This window comes from Halichoerus grypus, chromosome X, assembly GCF_964656455.1.
Source record: "Halichoerus grypus chromosome X, mHalGry1.hap1.1, whole genome shotgun sequence".
Classification (NCBI taxonomy): Eukaryota; Metazoa; Chordata; class Mammalia; order Carnivora; family Phocidae; genus Halichoerus; species Halichoerus grypus.
Window position 1 is genome coordinate 107,724,535 of NC_135727.1, and position 17,865 is coordinate 107,742,399.

At 39.4% G+C, this 17,865-nt stretch overlaps 1 protein-coding gene and 1 pseudogene across 2 annotated transcripts in view; both read right to left on the reverse strand.

Annotated features, from left to right (window-relative positions):
- Positions 1-17,865, reverse strand: part of IL1RAPL1 (interleukin 1 receptor accessory protein like 1) — a 1,364,983-nt gene that overhangs the window by 657,996 nt on the left and 689,122 nt on the right. The window lies entirely within an intron of this gene.
- On the reverse strand, positions 16,384-17,683 carry LOC118551567 (protein FAM50A pseudogene; annotated as a pseudogene).

Sequence of the window (17,865 nt, forward strand, 5' to 3'; positions counted from 1 at the left end):
TTGAACTAACTATTCTCTCTACATGGAAACTTTCTTTTTTTCTTAAGATTTTATTTATTTTTTATTTTATAGAGAAAGAGAGTGTGTTTGAGCAGGGGGAGGGGCAGAGGGAGAGGGAGAGAATCCCAAGCAGACTCTGTGCTGAGTGTGGAGCCTGATGCAGGACTCGATCTCATGACCCTGAGATTCCAACCTGAGCAGAAACCAAGAATTGGACACTTAACCAACTGAGCCACCCAGGCACCCCAACATGGAAGCTTTCTTACCAACTGCGTGGCTTCCTCCCTCCATTCCTCTAAATATCACCTACTTGAAGAAGTCTTTTGTAACTGCCCTGTCTGAAACACCAGCTTCTTATCCTGATCCCTTATTCCAGATTCTGCTTCAATACTTTTCATAGGACTTATTATTATCTGATGTTACATTATGTACCCACTTTCTGTTTGCTTTGACTCCCCTGTAGAATGGAAGCCCCTTAAGGTCAGGGAATTTGTCCTTCTAACTCACTTCTTTAGCCTCAGTGTCTGGAACTCTGCCTACTAACTCAACACACAGTACTGGAATGAATGAATGAACGAATGAGTAAGTAAGTTAATAACTAAATTTTACATTTGAAGAAACTCAACACCAGTGCCAGGATTCCCACCCAGCTGTGTCTGGCCCTAGAATTCATTCTCCCTACCAACATGATATTTTGTTTCCTAATTAAGGTATTTTCAATTTCACAACATTCTTTAATTTAGTTAATTTCAATTACCAAATTTTGGTCTAAAATTCCTATCAAAGAGTTGTATTTTGGTAATGTGTAGAGTAAATGCACTAGAAGCTTGGTGGACATCAATGTCGAAGTTATTGCCATGATTCCTCTCAATGACTGCTGCAGAGCTGACACACACACTAAATGGGATGACAGAATTGTACACAGAGATGTCAAGGTTTTATGAATATATGTGATATTTATCAACATTATTTTGTACATTTATCCCACTGCATGAAATAAATCCTAGGCGGGATTTTATTTTAAATAGTTATAATTCTGGTGATAAGCATGAAATCATCTTGTTTTACCACTATATGAATGATAATACAATTCTAGAATCAAGTTATTGTAACTGAGGCCATCTGTCACAGAAGACATCTTTGCCAGTGAAAAAGGCTGAAACCCCTTCAAGGTAGCAGTATAAACAGGGAGATAAAATTATTCAAACTCCCAGAAGATTTGTAAGATAAAGCAAAATGCTTAAAGCGAAAAACAAAAATATTTAGTCAAGAAAATTCTAAAAAGTTAGTAACAAATTAGATCAAGAGAACAGAGGGAGAGTTGCACTGGGGAAAGAGTATTAATATATACTTTTAGAATATGCTTACTCAGAAAAAAGTTGAAAGAAAACCATAAACATTCTGAAAATTAAAGTTATTCAGGGGTACCTAGCTCGCTCAGTTGGTAGAGCATGCAACTTTTGATCTTGGGGTTGTGAGTTCGAGCCCCATGTTGGATGTGGAGATTATTTAAAAATAAAATCTTAAAAAAAAAAAAAAAAAAAAGCAGTCTTTGGGACACCTGGCTGGCTCAGTCAGTCGAGCTCATGACTCTTGATCTCAAGGTTGTGAGTACAAGCCCCATGTTGGGTGTAGAAAATACTCAAAAAAAAAAAAAATCTTAAAAAAAAATAAAGTTATTCATTACTTAACTAACAATCAAGAAAAAGTTTCAAACAGAGTCATAAGACAAGGAAAAGCCAGAGGTAAAATGAAGAAATAACAGCACCTTGGATGTCAGAGACACCTTATGTTCATTTTAATATGGAAACAGATGTAGGATCTATGGCTTAGGAAGTTCTACTACCATTGAACTTAATGTATGATGTTCAAAAATTAACTATAAAATCAGTAACATGTTTTAACACATTTTTGGGAAGGATGTCAAATAATATTAAAATAATCCAAGATATTTTCAAGTTACTTGGATAAACACATTTAAATAAATGATGAGCTTATGTCTTTCTTCAATAATTAAAGCATTTTAATAAATGAAGTAAGTGAAGACTGATTTTTTTTTTACCTTTAATATTTTGCCTCATTTACACACAGACTCTGTCTTACTGTGTTTTTTTTTCCTAAACCATTTGAAAATAAGTTAGAGACATAATGACATTTCATCCTCCAATACTTCAGTATGCATCTCCTTATGGATACATTTTTCTTATATAGCCACAAAGCATTTTTTTAAATCTTATGTAGCAGGACATCTCAAATCTTAAAAGAAAATGTGATAACTTAAAACCCAAATCTTGATGACTGGAATCACTACTGATATGTTTAGTTTTTCCTTACTTCAGCACACAAGCTCTGCTCATTTGGAAACAATCATTCCAAAAGTACATTTCTAGACAATGTTAATTCCATTATGTAAGTCACCATTATTATTATTATTAAAACTATCATCAGGTAATTGGGTAGGCCAATAGTATTTAATCTGTTTTTCTGTCTTTCAGAATAATACACCCTTCTATAAGCCTCTCCCAAAACTTTACTATTAGTGTTCTCCTTCCTTGATGAGAGGCTTCCACGGAAATGCTCTAGTCCAGTGGCCCCTCTGCAGGATCTGCAGTACATAGTCCCTCACAGTCCATGGGACGTTATGAATCCATAAAGTCATAAAGGAGGGCAGGAGTAGGAAGAACCATATTCATTCACTTTTGTTGCCACCCATAATGTTTTGGGAACTTAGATGAAGGCAGTGATGGAATTAAGATTCAGAACAAATTCCTTTACAAGGAGTTCATACTGATTAGCACTTCATGAACAAAGGCTACATAGACTACATAATGTAAATATATTCAAATGAGATTAGGGAGAGGATTTTTAATTAAGTCACTATTACTAATATTTCCATGGTAACAATCTTGAAGGCTGTGTTCCTAAAAAAAAAAAAAAATCTAACCATGTGTTGACCTTACACATACTACGTTCTAATATGAAAATATAAGACTTTACTTATAAAAAGGCAAATTCTATTACTCTTAAAGTATCTACTTGGGTAGGTACATTGTAATAATTATAAATGATAAAGATATCTATGATAATGTAACAGATGTCCCAACCGGATCCCCTTTACTAAGCTAATGTATCCATTCTCCGGCTACTTGGAGTACTTCAGGCTAACAGCTCACAGTTGTCTCCTTCTGTTAAAAATTACCCTTGAATGACAAGAGCCATCCTGTTGGGAAATTTACATCCCCTTGGGTGTGCCCACTGCCAATAACAGACTTATGTGAGTGTACAAAAGGCTGCTCCTTTGCATCAGGTAGAGACATCCCAATAGGGCACTTTATGCGCCAGAGCTCCTCTGTGTGTGGACCAGGCCAAGTCTATAGTTTACCTGTGACCTCTTCCCTCAGCTCTTTCCCCTTTCCTATTCTGCTTCCCTCCCTCCCTTTTAGGATTTTCCTGAAGAGCACTCGATCAATTTTGCGCATCAAAAACCCTGTTTGGGCTCTATTCTAGGAAAGCTGATCTAACACAGTTATATCTTCATATAATGAGAACTACCTTCATCCTAGTTTCTGCCCTAGGGGCTGGAGACCAAGACAGACAGACGGAGCCCTTGTTTTCAAGGAGCTCACAGGCTAATAGGAGAGACTGACAAATTAAAATCACACTTTGGAAATGTACTGATTAAGAAATGCAGAGGGCTCCAGGAACATGTTCCATGAAGGGAAAACATGTGAGATGCCTCTCAGAAGTTAAGAAGCTAGCCATACAAAGAATAGGCAGTTATTGACTTTGGAAGTGAACACAAAAGCAAAGACAAAGAAATAGCAAGTAGCAGAATTCTGCAGGCTTTGTGATATAAAAACAAGTTTAAAGCAGAAAATAGCAAGAAATGAGGGCAAAGAATTAAGCAAAGACAAATTGTGGAGGTACTTTTCTGAGATGTAAACAAATGTTTGGCTTCATTGTGAAGACGATGGGGGACATATAAAGAGTTTTAACCAGCAGTGTGTTGCGACCAGTCTAATAGTTTTAGATGCACCATGCTGGCTGTATTTTTAGGTAGAGATATAAGGTTTTAGCCAGGAGAGTGATGTTATTGAAGGGCTGAAGTTGGGCAGTGGTAGTAAAGAAGGAGAAATGGAGTAGATCTGAGAAAGATTTAGGAGGTAAAATTGGCAGGAGTACGTGACTGAATACGAGCAGTCAGGGAGAGGAATAATGTCAGTGCACTCAGCAACTCGTATCTTTTGTCATAGACTGAAATACCTCTCCCAATCAACAAAAAAATCTACATCATTTCTGTCAAGGGGTGGGATCTTTGAAATGTTTTTATAATCTCTTCATTTAAAATTTTTAGGCTATAAAAATGTAATGAATTTTCTTTTAAAAAAGACTCACAGACAGACCTAAAATCTATATACTGTCACATCGGCATCATTTCTTTCTAGCCCTAGTGTGCTTGGAAAAACCCAAACGTGAGACATGAACTGATTCAAGGCAAGTGTAGGCCATGCACATGAGCTATCACAGGCACCGAACCAAAAGGCTGAGGCTAGATTTTAATTAGGCAAATGCTGTACTTTATCTGCACAGGCTGCTATCTTTGCCAAATATGGACTTCCTAAGTGAAAATTGGCAATGCTAGCAGAGATGCACCCAAATTATCAGCCTCAATGACAGGAGCAAAACACAATGCAAGCTAACCTTTATAGCATGCATTGGTTTATACAACAATTTGTCCTCATGTCTCCTTTCTGGGTTATGTTTTTCTGGGGTGGAATGTTTCCAGATTTGGGCCCTTAACATATACGTACAATGTAACAATTGAGGAAGAGCTCTTTCAAATACTTTGAAGAGATTTATATGGGTGGTAAGAATTGATATTACTCAAGAGATTCTGCCAATGATCAGAAATCCAATTTCTAGAATACCCTTTGTCTAGCAAAGCCTGAAGCTTGGAAATTATCATGTATCTCCCTCTCAATGTAGGTCATTTTCAGGTGGGTGCAGACCTTGGTCAGTTGTTACCAAATTTCTTCTGAGATATGGTTCCCTTTTTATCAGGGGACAGCTGGTACCAAGGAAAGTAAGATACTGTTAGTGGACTTAACCCTCCATCATATCTTAGCCTCCAAATTCTGGCAGGTATTCCTGATACACCAAAACCCATGCACTGTATAGCATGTACTTGGTGAGGATTTAGTTTCTTTCAAGTATTTGTTTTCTTTTTTTTTTTTTAAAGATTTTATTTATTTATTTGACAGAGAGAGACACAGCGAGAGAGGGAACACAAGCAGAGGGAGCGGGAGAGGGAGAAGCAGGCTTCCCGTGGAGCAGGGAGCCCGATGAGGGGCTCAATCCCAGGACCCTGGGATCAGGACCTGAGCCGAAGGCAGACGCTTAACGACTGAGCCACCCAGGCGCCCCCAAGTATTTGTTTTCTAATGATTAAAAAGAAAAAAGGGAAACTATAAGAGAGTAAAAAGAGAATAACATTTCATTCATAATCTATCCTTTTGTTTACTCAATTTCTTTTCCCAGTGAGATGACATATAAAATTTTATATCATGATTTTTATTGAATATTTTATAATAATTGCATAGTATTCTATAATAACACTACATTATAATTTACTTAATTCTTCTGCTGTTAGTTGACTTTAAGTCTTTCCCCTAGGTTTGACTGTTCTAAGTAATTCTATGATAAAACAACTTTATATACAATGTTCTACAACTTTGCACTCGAAAAAGAAAAAAAAAAAAAGTATTATTTCCTCAAGAAAGAATCCCAGAAGTGTAATTACTGGATCAAATACTACATTTATAAGGTTTATACTAAATTTTAAATAGATTTCAAAAATTCTTTCATAGCCTCCTTTTACAATAGCCATCTATATCAGAGCCTATTTCACTGCATAAGCTAAGAGTTTATTGACTCTATGCACTGTTCCTTTAACTGAGCACCAGGTATAGTTTACATACTTTTTGTCTCAAATTACAAAAACAGAGCATCAGTATAAGTATCACTCATCTGATAAGTGAGTGTGAAAATTGTCACAGCCACCATTTATCACCCTAAATCTCTGACTGCATTTATCATACCTTTTTGCTCTATTTCAAAATCTTTTTACTTAACGTTATAATTCAATCCATTCATTTTGGTATTATCTTTTTTTTTTTTAAAGATTGTTTTATTTATTTATTTTAGAGAGAGAGGGAGAGAAAAAGCAGCAAAGGGAGAGGGAGAGAGAGAATCTCAAGCAGACCCTGTGCTGAGCAGAGCCCAATACAGGGCTCGATCTCGCAACCCTGAGATCAAGACCCTGAAGTAAGGACCTGAGATCAGGACCTGAGCTGAAATCAAGAGACGGAAGCTTAAGCAACTGTGCCACCCAGGCACCCCTTCATTATTGTCTTTTGTTTGTTTGTTCCCTTTAGATTTTATTTATTTATTATTATGTTATGTTAATCCCCATACATTACATCATTAGTTTTTGATGCAGTGATCCACGATTCATTGTTTGTGCACAACACCCAGTGCTCCATGCAGAACGTGCCCTCCTCAATACCCATCACCAGGCTAACCCATCCTCCCACCCCCCTCCGAAAGACTGTGTTAACACAAGCTTTTCCACTTCCTTTGGCTCCACCCTACAGGTAATCTTCCCACAGTTGAGGAAAGCAGTTGAATCTGTACCTGCCATAACGGTAAAATAAGGCAGTGAAGCTTCTTAAGGCATGGTAAAGGGATATGTTGGCTGACTTGGGACCCCTTTTAGCTCAACCATAGCAGCCCCTCAAGCTCCTAATCCCTCTCTTCTTACCTATGACAACCCCTGGTCCATTACAAACCACAGCAGTATTTTGTATTTACCCTTTTGTAACTGCTGTTGTTATCTTTTCCTTTACCGGATGTCAAGAGTGACTCTAGAGTTACTGCCTGTGACCCAAAAACAAACAAATAATGACAATGACCCAGTATTTGCCCATATCATCCAATAAAGGGAGAGAAGCCATCTCTGTGAACAACATGGGGTTTATGTAAAGCATGCTTAAAATCAGTTTTCAGTGTCGACAGCTGCTCAGAACCAACAGTTCATTTGCCATGGGGTCACCAGAAATGCTACCATATTCCCAGGGCTCTAGAATCTAGAGCAACTACGGATAGGATTTTTATCCTTTTTGGAGAGGAACATCAAAGCCAAGCCCAAACAGCACATCTTTGGGTTGGAATAGCAATCTGGCCTTGGTCTTTGCCACACACAAGTTTTTCTTTGATGATCTAATATATCTGTATATTTTTCCTGGTGGGATAAAATAAATCCCTTGTTCAGGGCAAAAGAAAGTAAGGGTTTTATATTTTCAGAAAGAAAAGAAGGACAAATAGACTCCTGGCTTCTAAAGGGGAGTCAGCAACACTAACTCTTGATTCCCTCTCCTTGCATTCTCATATGGGTTTAAGGAGTTCTGTGCTTCTGGCTAGCAGGGAACCCTCTATAACTCAAGGTAAATATTCACTGAACATCTCTGCTTATAAGTTCACTACTCTGTGATCAACAGGGACCCATAATGTCCCCTGAATGGCTCTTTAACTCAAATAGGAGCCCTTCCTAACCAGCCACGCACCCCAAAGGAAGCACAAGCATATATACATCTGCAAGTGTAGTGCTTTTAGGTCCTATTGCTTCCATAAATCAATTCAATTTTACATTATTATGTCATGTTGCACTTCTTCCAGACCTTTGGACTTATTTCTGAGCTACCTCATCTGTATAGAGTCAGAAAGAAATCAATCTTGAATTCAGTGAGGCCTTGGGAAATTGACAGTTAATCTCTTTGTGCCTCAGGTTACATCATTCATTCATTTATTCAGCACACACTGTAGGAGAGGGAAAACTCTAGGTGCTGGGGGTAGAGTAGTGAACAAAGTTCCAGCTCTCTCAGAGAAGAAAAACAAGAACCATAGCAATATCATGTGTCCAGAAGCAAAAATAAAGCATAGCAAGAGGCCAGAGTGTCCATGGTGCTCTTAATACAGTGGCCAGAGAAGGGCTTTTCAAGGAGCTAACATTTGAGCAGAGAGTCAGCTGGGCAATTGTGTGGGACATCAGGATTCAAAACCAAGGTCCTGAGATGGGAATGCACCAGATATGTTTACAGAAGAGTGGGAAGGCTGGGATATATGGAGGAAGGGAGTGGGAAAGAGAGTGGCCAGATCCTTCAGGGCCTTTCCACATCTGGAAGAGACAAAGAGTCATCATCTTTTCCTGGACTCAAGGTAAAAAGTAGGAAGAGAGCTACTCAATATGCAGCACCACTTACTGTTTTTGTCACTAGAGGACCTCCTCTGGATATTTTCTTGTCTCCTTCTGGCAGTGTCACTCTTCTGTGGCTGGCGCCCCACACATTCACATGGCCACACTGAAGTCTACCTTAAATCATCGTCACCATGTACATTAAACATTGTGTACTGCTTTCCTCACACTGCTATAAGAAGGTACCACAAACTGAGGAGCTTAAATAACAGAAATGTATGCTTTCACAGCTCTGAAGGCTAGAAGTTATAAATGAAGGTGTCAGCAGGGAGAATCTGTTCCATGTCCTTCTCCTAGCTTCTGGTGACAGAAGGTGATCCTTAGAGTTTCCTGGGACTCCCAACATTTCCTTTGTCTTCACACAACATTCTCTCGGTGTCTGTGTGTCTCTTCTCTTCTTTTTATGACACTAATGATACTTTATTTAGGGGTCACCCTTCTCCAGTATGACCTTATCTTAACTAATTACATCTGCGAAGATCTATTTCCAAATAATGTTGCATTTTGAGACTCCAGGATGAGCATGAATTGTATGGGGACTCAGTACATATTTGAATCCAGGCTGATTAGTGGATGAGCTTTTCTGGATGATCAAACTGGCTGATAAAGAAGAGAGAGGGATATACTCCACATAAAGATAGAAAACAAAACAATGAAGTTCTTCTGAACATAATTTAACCAGAAAGGGCTCTGGGATCTACATATGACTCATTCACCATGAAAAACATTAATTGTCATTCTCTGTATGGACATGCCTGTTAATGAAGACAGAGTTGGGAAATTTATGTAATGTATGGTGATATATGATCTCTAGACAAACCAGACCCAAGTTCAAATCCCAGCCATATCAAGGTCAAGCAAGTCAGCAAAGCTCTCAGGGCCTTCATTTCTCCATGTTGAAAAACTGCCTTGTGGGGTTGTTCTAGTGTTGATAAAGGAAATCTCATTTCACCTTAGGCTTGTGCTTGTGCCTGCTGCATGCCCTGGAAGGAGTGACGGACGGCAGACAGTGAGCAGTCAGGGCCCTGGAAAGCAGTCACCTCTCAGATAAATGGTCAGGAAAAGAGCTAGATGGTAAACCTGGATGGTGTGCGGTGTGTGACTCAACTGTACTATCTGGGTCAACAGGTGGACTAGGGGTTTGGCAATCACCTAGGCCAAGCTCCAGTAAAATGGTCAAACCTTGAACTGGCCCCCAAGGCTTGTGCAAACTCACAAATCAGTTTTCCTCGTGAAATCTTCTGGCTTTGCCATTTTTAAGGCCCACACTTGCCTTTGACCTGGGAAATAGTCTTCATAGGGATTGTTTTTCCTTGCATACAGATATGTGGTCAATTTTTTTCCATGCCATTTTCTTTTTTTTTTTTAAAGATTTTATTTATTTATTTGACAGAGAGAGACACAGTGAGAGAGGGAACACAAGCAGGAGGAGTGGGAGAAGGAGAAGCAGGCCTCCCGCTGAGCAGGGAGCCCGATGCGGGGCTCGATCCCAGGACCCTGGGACCATGACCTGAGCCGAAGGCAGACGCTTAACGACTGAGCAACCCAGGCGCCCCTCCATGCCATTTTCTAACAGTTCATCTGAAAACCCCATTTCCCTGTGTTGGATCATAGTATCCCTGCCTTGCATGGAAGTAAATTCTGCTTAAGACTCATATGGTCTTTGAATCTTTCTTTTTCTTTTCTTCATGTTTAAAAATGGTATGAGGAAGTGCGTAACACAGTATACCTGCAATATAGTGGGTGTTCTTTGCCATTCTCACACTGAACTGGAATAGGAAAAGCCCCACTGTTTGGGTGAACACAAGCTGACACACACTCTACTACAAGAAAATCTGGATTCTTTTGTTGTTGTTATTATTCTGAGCATAAGGAATTGATGCATATGGTCCATCTTTCAAGGGTAGAGCAATCTCAATTTAAAGATTTTTTTTAATCTTTCAATTGTTTATTTCTTCTGTGTTCTCTATTTAACATGAAACATAGTGGATAAATACTTGCTTACATGTTTTTCATTCATCACTGAACTGTGGATACTTTGGGAAATGGGACTTTATGTATATCCATGCCTATATCTATCTATCTGTCTGTCTATCATCATCCATAAATCTAAATCTAATATATCTCTAATTAGATAACCATAGTTATTTCCATATCTATATTTACTTTACCATTGTGATCAACTGAATAAACATTCACTTAAATCAGTACTGGAAATGTGTATTACTCATAACTATTGTTTCTAGGTATTTTTAACCTTACTAATTTAGAAAAAATTAACACTATGCATTTTCCCTTCCTTTTGTAATACTGCAAAGCAATACAATTTTTTTGACTCAGAACAATTATTCCATAGAACTGAACATAGTTCAGAACTCAGTAAATCCTTGTTGATTCATTAAAAACAATGCATTCTGTTTTACATTCATTAGGCATACTATTACACTCTTTACTTAGTTCAAGTGTATCTCCACAAAACCCTTCTATTTGGGCCACAAAATAGATAAGGCTATGTGCATAGAGATAGGTCAAAAAGTATTGCCAGTTTCAGGAATTTTATACCTATGGGACACTTTTTGGATGCTGGATGAAATAACAACATGATGAGCAACAAACCAAATAAACAGTGAACAAATTTAATCTCTTTTCCAATTTAGCCTCACAGGGAAAGGCCTGTTGGATGGCAGGACACCCACCTTGCAAAATGATCCTTTAAAGAGAGTAACAAGGTTTAAGGTGCATATTTACTTTAACCTTCTTTTAGAAAATATATCAGAACAGAATTCTATTTGTAAAGATGGCAAGTTATAAATGGGCTATTGTTTGCAGCAATGAACAAATGAAATCAACATGCATTAGCATTCGAATCATGTTTCGGGGGTGATTTCACATAGGTTATCAACCACCTACTATATGCAACTCACTGTTCTACAACAAAGACTCCTGACACTAGTGTTGACTCTGAAGAAACCACCTTTTAGTGAGGAACGACAGGTCAACAACTATATATATCAAAAAACAGAATGGAGAAATTTCAACAGTAAAGATAGCTGACAAAACACAGAGCAAGAGGTTTGTTTTATCTCAAGCCTGAACTCTTCTACTTTTTTTTTTTTTACATACATTAATGGAGCAGAAATCTGACTGGGAAGATCAAAAAGAATTTAGAAAGAGATGGAATTTGAATTGTGCCTCAATTTAAAACTTGGTAATTGGGAAGGAAAACTTTCAACTCAATGAGATATCCCCGTTAGGGCAGTAAAGGATAAGGTTCTGAAAGGGTGTAATAGGGTGGGGAGGAGAAGAGTGTAACCTGGTGAAAATAAGATCAGAAAGGTGGGTTTGACAAGACACCATGCCAAGAACCTTGAACTTAATCCACGAGCCCAGTAGTTGACAAATTTTAGTGTGCATAAAGAATCATGTGCAAGAGTTGTTAAAAGACAGATTGTTTGGCTCCACCAACAGAGTTCCAGATTCAGAAAATGTTGGTTAGGAACTAAGAACTTATATTTCTAGAAGGTTCCCAGGTGATGCTTCTGAGATGAACCACTGCTCTAGTCAATGTAGACAGCAGGAAATATCTGTGAAGGAAGTGGTCTTATCTGATCTACATTTTAGAAGATCTCTCTAGTGGCAATATCAAGGATGGACTGAAAAGACTCAACTAGGAGCAAGGAGACCACTTAGTTCTTAAAATAGTACAGGTGAAGAAAAGAAGTGGGGAATGATATGAAAAAGAAATGTGGGGGAAATTATAGAGTAGAATCAAAAGGATGGGGAGATTAATCAGACAGGAGAGATGAAGAAGAAGTCAAGGATGGCTGCCATTTCAAACCAGGATTCCCAACAGGATTGTGACATCATTAATGGAAATAAGGAGCAGAAACAGGTCTGAGATGGAAGTTGGCAAGTGTGGTTGGGGTACACTTGTTTGTTAGCTTACAAAACTTTTTTTTTTCTTTTATCACAAGTGTTTACAGCAGAACGCTATTGCTTGCATTGTCTAGTCAGTGCAACAAAAGTATGTCTGTGTGTCTTTTCCATACTGTGAGCTCTGTTGTGCATTCAAGTCTCCTAAAGTCAGAGAAACATTAAAAAGAAATGGGAATGAAGCCTGTTGTGTGTTTTAATATGCATTTGCTTTCAAAAGAATAATATCACACATTGTCTATTTGATTAACTTAGTGTAAAAATTAAGGGGAAAATTGCACAAAAGTACACAATTTGTATACTGTTCCTTCAAGTAAATTTCTAAGTGAAAATTTTAAAAAAGGTCAGAGACTTCTTTTTAGTGATGCTAAGTCTAGTTTTATCACCGTAGAAGAGGTCTCAAGAAAATGCATAATAGGCTGTACACATATTAGCTTTACACACAACTGGGTGTTCATCTACATTTATATGTATAATCATGTATCAGTCATGATGGGAATCTACTGACACTGCATTTTGTTCCTGGTACTACAAGCAAGTATCTGTGCACCTCCTTCAGGATCTGTTTCTCATTTTTGTCATGGGTGTAAAAGTAACAGTTCATTTCAATTATGTAGAACTCCCTCATTTATATAGTATTTTCATAAGCACTATCAGACTCCTGCCTTTAAAAAGTGGTAATAAATTCAGAAAACAAATCATGGGGAATACTTCGTATCTTTTCATGTATATTTAAAGAGCCAAGAACAGGTGGAAAAATCAAGTACAGAAGGTTTCCTTGAACCTTAAACTCTACCTTAGAGGCTGTGTTGACAAGCTCAGGCATTTTTTAATCATGGTAAGGAGAAATCTATATTTATTTTTATTTATTTTATTTTATTATTTTGTTAGTCACCATACAGTACATCACTAGTTTTTGATGTAGTGTTCCATGATTCATGATAGAAGCTTAAGACAGTGCTCCGTGCAATACGTGCCCTCCTTAATACCCATCACAGGGCTAACCCATATCCCCACCCCCCTCCCCTCTAAAACCCTCAGTTTGTTTCTCGGAGTCCACAGTCTCTCATGGTTCATCTCCCCCTCCGATTTCCCCCCCCTTCATTTTTCCCTTCCTTCTCCTAATGTCCTCCATGCTATTCCTTATGTTCCACAAATAAGTGAAACCATGTGATAATTGACTTTCTCTGCTTGACTTAGTTCACTTAGCATAATCCCCTCCAGTCCCATCCATGTTGATGCAAAAGTTGGGTATTCATCCTTTCTGATGGCTGAGTAATATTCCATTGTATATATGGACCACATTTTCTTTATCCATTCATCTCTTGAAGGGCATCTTGGCTCTTTCCACAGTTTGGCTATTGTGGACATTGCTGCTATGAACATGGGGGTGCATGTGGCCCTTCTTTTCACTACATCTGTGTCTTTGGGGTAAATACCCAGGAGTGCAATTGCTGGGTCACAGGGTAGCTCTATTTTTAAATTTTTGAAGAACCTCCACACTGTTTTCCAAAGTGGCTGTACCAACTTGCATTCCTACCAACAGTGTAAGAGGGTTCCCCTTTCTCCACAGTCTCTCCAATATTTGCTGTTTCTTGCCTTGTCAATTTTTGCCATTCTAACTGGTGTATCTAACTGGTATCTCAAAGTGGTTTTGATTTGAATTTCCCTGATGGCTAAAGATGATGAACATTTTCTCATGGGTCTGTTAGCCATTTGTATGTCTTCTTTGGAGAAGTATCTGTTGATGTCTTCTGCCCATTTTTTGACTTGATTATTTGTTTTTAGGGTGTTGAGTTTGAGAAGTTCTTTATAGATCTTGGAAATCAGCGCTTTGTCTGTAGTGTCATTTGCAAATATCTTCTCCCATTCTGTGGGTTGCCTCTTTGTTTTGTTGACTGTTTCCTTTGCTGTGCAGAAGCTTTTTATCTTGATGAAGTCCCAAAAGTTCATTTTTGCTTTTGTTTCACTAGCCTTTGGAGATGTATCTTGAAAGAAGTTGCTGTGGCTGATGTCGAAGAGGTTACTGCCTATGTTCTCCTCTAGGATTTTGATGGATTCCCGTCTCACATTGAGGTCCTTCATCCATTTTGAGTTTATCTTTGCGTATTGTGTTAGAGAATGGTCGAGTTTCATTCTTCTGCATGTGGCTGTCCAATTTTCCCAGCACCATTTATTGAGGAGACTGTCTTTTTTCCATTGCATATTTTTTCCTGCTTTGTCGAAGATTATTTGACCATAGAGTTGAGGGTCCATATCTGGGCTCTCTATTCTGTTCCAAGTGGGATTTATCCCTGGGATACAAGGGTGGTTCAATATTCGCAAATCAATCAATGTGATAGGACACATTAATAAGAGGAGAGAGAAGAACCATATGGTCCTCTCAATTGATGCAGAAAAAGCATTTGACAAAATACAGCATCCTTCCCTGATTAAAACTCTTCAGAGTATAGGGATAGAGGGAACATTCCTCAAGTTCATATAATCCATCTATGAAAAACCCACAGTGACTATCATCCTCAATGGGGAAAAGATGAGAGTGTTTCCCTTAAGATCAGGAACATGACAAGGATGCCCACTCTCGCCACTATTGTTCAACACAGTACTAGAAGTCCTAGCAACAGCAGTCAGACAACAAAAAGAAATGAAAGGTGTTCAAATTGGCAAAGAAGAAGTCAAACTCTCTCTCTTCGCAGATGACATGCTACCTAATATGGAAAACCCAAAAGACTCCACCTCCAAATTACTAGAACTCATACAGCAATTCAGTAATGTGGCAGGATACAAAATCAATGCATAGAAATCAGTTGCTTTCTTATATACTAACAATGTAACTCTAGAAAGAGAAATTAGAAATCTATGTTTAGACAGTAGAAATTGCATTGATTCAGACTTTGTTGTTTCTGTTTTTGTTTTCCCCTGCCTTTAAGAGGGAATAGCCTCTGAGTGTGAATATTTTGTATGCACTTTTTGAGGGCTGATAAATTTGAGAGGATGCACTTACATGAAAAGCTGGACTGGACAGTTGTTAATGTGAACATCTACTAAATCCAAAGCAAATTTAAGTTGCTGCAATGTTACTTAGCAATTAAAAGATTCTCAAGTGCTGGTTTGAGATTATCTTCATAGCCTGCTTATTAATATGGATTAAACGAAAAGCCAGAGGAATCTTCTGGCCTAGCAGTCGCTGCCTCATGAAAACAATTTGTTGTAGTTAAGCTGTTCTTATTTACATACAAGTTCAAATTCTCAGAAAGTGGCAATTTGCTTCTTATATGGCTAACTAGTAAATACCTTTAAAGAGGAACATAACTTCTCATGGTTCATCCAGCTCAATATCCTTTCTTTGGGTATTGTACCAAAAAGCCATAGCTAGGTTCCTTTGTATGCCCCTTTGTATACCGCTCAAAGTAGCTCAAAGGTATAGAACCTTTATAGCCTTGGTAGTCATGCCATGCCTCTTTCCTTTAATATGTTTCAAACAGAAAATATTTGCATTTGTGGGGGGAAGGAATGATTTTACACTATTTAGTCTGAGTGACCTCTGCAGGGAGGCATTCACTGATTCATTATTTCAACTAAAATGTACAGGGTACCCTAGGCACTGCTAGGGATAGGGTAAAGCATCTGATAATCTTACCACATATCACATTAAGCAGGGTTCCCTTCTGTTCTAAACTTACAGCTTATGTTGTTTCCAGTGTATTGTTATGGGCAAGATGGGACATTGGTCTCAAACCTTACTTTATTTTTCAATCTGGTATTCATGAATATTTCGAAGCTTATAAAGGCAGTGTTGTAGGTTCCTTTTAGTGATCATTCATTAAGATGGTTTCTTTAATATTTCTTTCTTTTTTTTTTTTTTTTTTTACTGTATGATTTCATTTATGTGAAACATCCAGAATAGGCAAATCCATACAGACAGAAAGTAGGGGGGTACCAGGGGCTGGAGGAGACACTGCTAATGGGCACGGGGTCTCCTTGTGGGGCAACAGAAACGTTCTGGAAGTAGACAGACATGATGGTTGTACAACACTGTAATGTACTAAATACCCCTGAGCTGTACACTTTCAAATGATCAAAATGGTGAATTTTATCTCAATTAAAAAAATGTTTAAAACAAAGCACAATACAGGTGCTCCCACTCTGATGTGTGCATTTATTTATCATAAAAGAAAAAAGTGGTAAGTGACACCACCAGCGGTAGGGGGTGGCCAGCCCCCTCCTCCCTCACCCCTGTCAAGTTGGAGCTGAGGGAAGTGGGGACAGGGCGGGGGGGTGGTTGCGGCACCTGGAGTCCTGGAGACCCCGGGAGGGGGCAGAGGACAGAGGGAGCCGGAGGAGCCTCCACGTTCACCGGATCGTGTACTTGTCCCACTTCTTCTCAGGGTCATAGGGCTCCCAGCAACTGGCGGGAAAGATGTGCTTGTTCTCATACCAGCCCCGCAGCACCACCTTGCCTGCATGGGACTCATCCCTCTCCACAGTGGCATCACTGAGCAGCCGCACATCATCGCGAACGTTAAAATTGAAGAGCGGATAACAATAAAAAAATTAAAAAAAAAAAAAATTGAAGAGCGGCCCACTCTTCCCTCGTGCCTTGGTGACAATGAAGTCAGAAGCTGTGGTGGTGGGGAGTGATTAAGTCCTCCTTGATGTACATAAGCTGCTCCACCCCCGCCAACCTGAGCTCGCTGAAGTCTTTGCGCAGGATCTCCAGCACCTTCTGCAGGAACTGCTGCATCGTGTTGCCCTTTTTCATCTTGACTGTCCGCCGGTGCCCAGAGCCATCCCAGTAACTGAAGGTGATTTAGATCTCCTCACTCTTGATCTTCTCCTGCTTGGCTTCCCACTCCTGCCGCAGCTCTTCCCGGAGCCGGTTCTCCTCTTCCTCACGGTCCTGGTCAGGCAGGAAGCTGGTGTCCACATCGGGGTTCTTCCCCAATTTCCTTTTCTTTGTGGTGACCTCTTCCCTCTCCAGCTCCTCCTTGTATACAGCCGCGTCCTCCTCCTCATCCCCTGCCTCCTCCTCTTCCTCCAGGGTGAAGGACAGGCTGGAGATCTTCCGCTTGGCCTCCTTCTTGCGCTCCTTCTCTCGTAGCTTCTCCAGCTTCAGCTGCAGCTCCTTCGACTGCTCTTTCTTGGCCAACTGCTTCTCCCTCTCCTTCACCAGTGCCTCCTGCTTGGCCTTCATATCATTCAGGGTCACAAGACCAACGGTGCTGGACTTGAGCTCTGCCTCCACGGCATCATAGTGTGCCGAGAACTTCTTGTCAATGTTAGACTTCATGATGTTCTCCTCCACGATCCGCTGCTTCATCTGCTCCATCTGCTCGCACTGCTTCTCCCTCTTCTTCATCAGGTGCATGGCATGGCCCGCTTCGCTCGCGGTGCCCTTGTACTGAGCCATGGCGGCGGCGACGGTGACGGCGACAGCAGTGGCCTAATATTTCTTTTTTTTATTGTTCTCTAGTATTCAAAGTTAAGCTCTTGTCTTTGCATTTGACAGTAAGGGCCACACTGGCTTATACAGAGACCCACCTGGGTACCATGAAATTATGAGAAATAAATATGAACTGTGAAATGTATAAAGCCTGTGCATTCTCTTTCTTTATTTCCAT